A 6,164-nucleotide genomic window follows, 5' to 3' on the forward strand; every position below is an offset into this window, starting at 1 on the left:
AGTAAAATTGGCTTGGATAACACTCAAGATTGTTTTTCTGGGCAATGCCAGGCCTCTTCCCCACACAGATGTTCAAGTGTAATATCATGTCCCTCAGTGTCCTTAGCTGCATTAGGGGTTTGATGCATCTCCTGTAATAATGTTCTTAAAGCTCTTTTCCACATACTATCCTACAGATCATACTCTGAGGGAGATAAGAGACATCTAAATAAGTCTTTGATGTCCCTAGGCACCATTTCATTAGAATTAAATGTGGCTCGAAACATGCCCTTAAATATTGCACTAGATCTGCCAAATTCAGGTTGAATTTTGCAAAGTTCTTTCTTATCCTGGTAGGAAAGTGGCTGGTATTGCCTGGTTCCATGCTTTCTACCAACATATGTGACAGGAGCAACAGAGAAAATGTTTTCATCCACATTTGCCAAAGGTCTTAAAATTTCTGCTGGTCTCCCAGTGTCTGGGGCATAGGAGGTACAGCGTTTGCAATCCCTTGGGGGTTGGGAAAAGGAGGCTCTCTCCCTCTGTCCTGGCTCGGCAGAGGAGGCTGTTCCCTTCCCCCCGCTGCAAGGGACTCGCCCCCCCCCCCCCACTGTGAGGCAATCACACCCCCCTCTGTGGCTGTAAGGCGAGACGGGCCCGCCCCCTTTGCTGCCGCCGCCACAGCCAAGAGGGAGGCAGGGGGAGGAGCGGTGGGGCGGGGCTGCAGAAGGGACAAAAGGGATTGGGAAAGGGGTATGGAGTAGGGGAGGGGATCGGGGGGAAAAAGGGATTATGGGAAGAAGGTCTGGGCGCCTGGCAGCTGCCATTATTGTCCGGCACGTGGAGTGTTGCTTCCAGGGGATCTGCAGCATGGCCAGAGCCCTGGAGAGGCATCCCACCCCTGGAGGAGTCTGCCAGAGAAAAACCTGCTGTGTTAAAGGGGTACTGTGAGGATGGTAAACCAGGGTATAAGGGAGGGTCGGAGAGAGGGTTACATGGGGAGGTTTTCTGTGGCTGGCTGTTTTTTTGTAACTCCAGGAGATGTTTACGTGCTTGCAAAAATATGGGAATAAATAGGGAAGCAGTGTGATCATTACCCTGTACTCTTTCTGTAATAACACTACCTACGTGGTCCCAGAATGATACAGTATCTATTTGCAAGAGGTCAGCTTCTGGGAACTCATTTTCCAGCCAGCAAACGATTTTTTTCTGCAGCCTTTTGGAAATTCTAACATTAATGAAAAGATCTTGAAGCTGTTTTAATACACTCTTTTGGTGAACAGATAACTGAATGCCCTTTTTTCGATATTTCTGAAAGCTATTTGTTCAAAATCCACCTTCCGGATGCAATAATCTGGCTCTACAGTCCTGTGTCTCCTAAATACCGAGAATACAGGCAGGGAAACTCCGGGGCTGAGATCGCTTTTTAGCGCCTTTTTTTTTTCAGCTCCGGTGGCACCGGGGTGGTCCCGCAGCCTTGCCTGGCTTGTGGGGGACCTGCCCGAGCCGGGGTTTCCCCGAAAAAAACGGCTCCCTGGGGCAGAGCGGCTCCAGGGGCCTGCGGGCTGCGACCGGAGGAAAAAAATAAGAAAAAAAGAAACAACCGCAATTCTGGCCGCAGGGTCCTAGTGCCCGCCCGCCTACCACAGTCCCGATGGTAAGAAGTTACTCCCTCCCAGTTTGAAGGCTATTCCCGGGGTAACAGCCAAACAGAGGTACTTACCTGTTCTGTGGGAGTGTGGTGCTGAGCCAGGAGCAATTGAAGGTCCTGCCTTAAGCTCACTCGTGATTGGGCGAAAACACAAGCTACGAGCTCTATCCCTACACACTTATAGCTACAGAATGTGGCCAAAAATGCCGTAGGGGAATTGATCTTCCCAAAAGCTTCTGAGACCCTGTTTGGGGGTCTCCAGCTCACACGTGGGCTTCTAGAAATTCATAAAAACCCAATTGGGCACAAATTGAAAATAAATCCTCCTTTTTAATCCCTGCGAAGTTCCAAGCTAGCTCAGGCCTTCTCAGGCTTTGGAGGAATATTTCATAGACAAGAAAAAGGACCCAAAAGAGGCTCTGACCCTCAGCTACAGATCAAGATGTTTATTCCAGGTGGTCTCCAGAGGGAAAGAGGGCGTGCACAGAGGAACAGGGTCTTTTCTCAACTCTTGCCAGGGAGGGGCAATTTGAGACACAGCCAATGGGGTCAGAAAGGGAAGGAAGGGTCAAACTACATGGTACAAGCTCTAGGGGTCCCTGAGGGGGGAGAGACCATTCCCACAGGGGAATGTAACATCCCTGGACACGATAACAATAGGTTGGATTCAAACCCAGACAGAGGACCTCCACCAACCCCTTTGAAGCACGGATACACCCATATCATTGGCCAGTGAGCTAGGCGGAGTTAAAACCCTTAACCAATCATGTCTGTAAGCGCAGGAATTTTGGAAACCCTATAAGATGAGCTGCCAGACAATAAACGTTGCTTTTGCTGTGTGATCTCAGTGTGTTAATGTCTCGTCCCTGTCTCTGACTCCACAGCGACAACTGGAGGCAGGACTATATGTTATTTTGTGATTTCTCAGTAGATGAAGCCTTTGTGTACAACTTGATTGTTTTGAGCTGCAACTGCATATGGAAAATCCAGGCACAGAAAATTCTCAAAACCTTGTGCATGCAGGCCCAAACACAGAAATGAATACAGGGTTCGACTTGAGACCTTGGAAAAGGCTATCTGCTTTAGAGACCATAAGCAAGAATGTGGGTTTATAGTTTAGACAGAGATGTGTTAAGCTGGGTAGTGGAAAGTTTTAAGGTTTTAAAGTTTGGATATAGAAGTAGTTACAGAAATAGTAAAAAGTTTTAAGGTGTAGCAAGTAGCTTTGTGTGTCATTATATGATTGGTTAAGAAAGTCCACATTGCGGCAAGTCGTGTGATACAAATTAATTAGCTATTGGTGTGAAAGTAGAAATAATCTGTGTGGCAGTAGTTTATTGGCTAATAAACCTTTAAAACACCTTGTAACCTGTGGTCTTGTGACCACTGACCACAGATTGCTGACCTCTGTCTCATGTGGTGAAGACATTCTGACTCCTTCATGAGACTGTAGCAATAAATCATGCTTTGAAACATCGCTCAGTGGTCCCATCTCTCCTGCGTAAGCCCGACAACTGCAGTGTCATCCAGAAAGATTTTTATTTTTAGCAATGTTACTGATTTCAGCCTTCCCTTTGAGGGCACGCTGACTCCGTGTGTCTGTTCCTCTGTCATCCTCAGTATGTGCTTAACTTTGTTAGAAATGGCTTTTTATTCTTTGCTGCTTCTCAAGTTGATGGTGTAGAGGCTTTGCTTTGTATCTCAGATCAGTTAGATCAGTTGCTGGGTCAGTGCCTGCAGTCAAGCCAGGTCCCCTACATTTCTGTCCCTCTCCTTTCTCTTCCCCATCTTCAGAGGAGGTGTGGGGAAGGGGAGTTTGCCTCCCTGTATCAGTTACCCTAGCCTAGACAGACTTAAACTGCGTGGGTGGAATAATAGCACTGAATTGGCCATGGCACCCAAGACAATTTTCCCAAGAGCATTGTCCCCACACAGGGTTAGCAACATGAACCCCAGCCTCTACTGGTCATGCTTTCTGTCAGAACCACATCCTGAAGAATAATAGTGTGACTGCAGTCCCTCTCTGTATGGTGCTGGGTGAGTATTTCCCTACATCCTTGAGGCCCAGTGCATAGGGTGCCACGGGGAGGCAAGCACATGTGGACTTCCAGTTGGATTTTAGAGTGAAACTGGGTAGATGTTTAACCCAGTTCTCCAGCAGCAGCATCTTCTGCTTTGTGTGGTTTAAACAATCTTGGCAGCAGTCTGCAGAGTGTCCTGGTGTCTTAGGTTATATAACCAAAAAATGTGTGTTCTATTTCATCTGTTGAAACCAGTTGGGAAGATGTTGTTTTTTTCCTTTATCTCTTGTGACTCCAGGGGGGAGGGTGGTGGATGCCTTCTGTTAATGGGCCAGTTGTTAAAACCAGGGGAGCAATGTTCCTTATCTCTTCCACAATGCATCCTCCCTCCAAGAGGATATCTGCTGTTAATGAGCCATTAAGGCTCATCATATGACTGATAAAATTAAATCATTCCATTGTGAGATGCTCCACCCAGTGGGAGGAGCCAAGCATTCCTACCTGGATAAAACCTGAAATTCAGAACAGCAGGGCATCCTCTTTTCCACTAGATTCTCAGAGGAAGACCAGACTCATCTCACGGCCACTTCAAGATCATCTCTACTCCAATCGAACCACATCTGTCATCATCTCTACTCCAAGAGAACCACATCTGTCACTCCAGGAGGACTTATTTGGACTGCTTCCAACACCCTGGCCAACAGGGTGTCAGGTTGTATTCCTGACTCTGTCAAGGTTTTCTAAGATGTTTTTTTTGTTTGCTTGCTTGGTTTTTTTGGTTTTTGTGGGATTTTTTTTTCTGTTGGTTTTTTTTTTTATTATTTTTGTATTACTGCGCTTGCATTTTTAATATTCCCGGTAAAGAACTGTTACTCCTATTCCCATATTTTTGCCTGAATGTTCCTAATTGCAAAATTGTAATAATTTGGAAGGAAAGAGTTTTACATTCTCCATTGCAAGGGAAACTCCAGTTTTCTCTGACAGATACCTGTCTTTCCAAACCAAGACACCTGGGAGGATGGCAAATGTCAGTGATTTCACAACTGGTTTCATCAATTTTTTGCTTTTATTTTTTTTCCCCTTCTGAAACTTGCAGATTTGTAAATAAAATATTTTCTAGCCTTTAAAATCTAGTATAAAATATCTGGGGTTTGATGTTTGCTGGCACAGTGTTGGTGGTTGCACTGTCATCTGGCAGCATCCCAGTTGCAAGGCGTGCTCATGGGGTAACCAGACCACGTTGAAGCTCTTGCTTTATCCTGATCTGGTGCTCAAAAAGAAGGAGAAAAGAGAAATTTCCCCAGACTAGATGCTAAAATAGAGGTGTCATGATGGGATGTGTCTGGCTGAGGGACACTGAGTCTTTGCTTGATGCCTTTTTCAGAGCTTGCCTTTGCATAGGGGGAGATGCAACAGGGTCCCACAGTCCCATGGGAGCTGCCCTCATCTTACCCCATGAGTCTGATTTCCCACTTCCCAAGAAGTGGAAGATAAGCTGGATTTTTGACTGACAGACACCTCACTTTAAAACTATAAAAAGCCACACCAAACTTTCACAAAGCAGAAACTTTCTATAGGTTTCCCTGGAAATGTGTGGTGTTTCCCCCATGAGTAGGGATGCCTGCTTCGAGGTTACTCCCCAGGGATTAAGTAAAAGGAATCTGTGTACATTATCATCATTTCGGTAGTAAGTTACATTTGACTCCTAATCAATACTATTTCTTTTGCTAGCTTTAATACAGATACCTTAATATCATGCACTGTTTTATGTTATGTTGCAATCTACTGGTAGTTCTTTTTAGTTTTATACTGTGCAGTAACTCTGATTGAGATCTTTTACCTGTTATCTCTTGTCTGTTTAATAAATAATTCATTTTATAAATAGACCTGATCTGCCATCCTTAGAACTTGCAGACCAGAGTGAGTCCTTAAATTTAAACTGTTGCCAAAATATGAGGCTAAAGCAGGATTTGTCTGAAGCTCCCACTCATCCCGTGACAGAATTGCTGCCTGGATAAGGGCTATCTATCCCTGCACAAGCTGGGCATGGGTTTAGGTATCCTTATGGCTCTGCTTTTTGATGGCCATGTGCAGCTGGACTCCTCTGGGCATCCACAAATGAAAGATAAAAAGACAGTGGGAAGAGCAGAGCTTGTTCCATCCCATCCCTGAGCCAGCACCAGAGTGGAGACTTGTGCGGTTCGTTAGTGTGCTTATCAATTTGAATTTTCTAGATCTGCTGCTAACTAATCCCATCACATCCTTTCAAGGGGTCTAGGTGGGTAAGAATGATTATCCCCATTTTCAGATAACAGGATCACAGAGGTTAAGGCATCTTGGTGGATGAGCAGGGATTGCAGCTCACCTCCCGACTCCTGCTATATGCTCCTTTCCCTGCACCACAAGCTGTATCCCTGTCATGGTTTGACACTGGCTAAATGCCAGGCACTTACAAAAGTCATTCGTTTATCCTCTTCTGTTACAGTTGGGCAGAGGAGAGAGAAAAAAATTGA

The 6,164-nt window shown here is 45.5% G+C and overlaps 1 long non-coding RNA gene across 1 annotated transcript; it reads left to right on the forward strand.

Moving 5' to 3' along the window:
* The first annotated feature begins 750 nt into the window (after positions 1 to 750).
* On the forward strand, positions 751 to 5,569 carry LOC134565018 (uncharacterized). The gene is made up of 3 exons (XR_010083754.1): positions 751 to 921; positions 3,566 to 3,667; positions 4,203 to 5,569. It is a non-coding gene; the product is annotated as an uncharacterized LOC134565018 (long non-coding RNA).
* Positions 5,570 to 6,164: the final 595 nt, after the last annotated feature.

The sequence above is a fragment of the Prinia subflava genome (genome assembly GCF_021018805.1).
Source record: "Prinia subflava isolate CZ2003 ecotype Zambia chromosome W unlocalized genomic scaffold, Cam_Psub_1.2 scaffold_31_NEW, whole genome shotgun sequence".
NCBI lineage: Eukaryota > Metazoa > Chordata > Aves > Passeriformes > Cisticolidae > Prinia > Prinia subflava.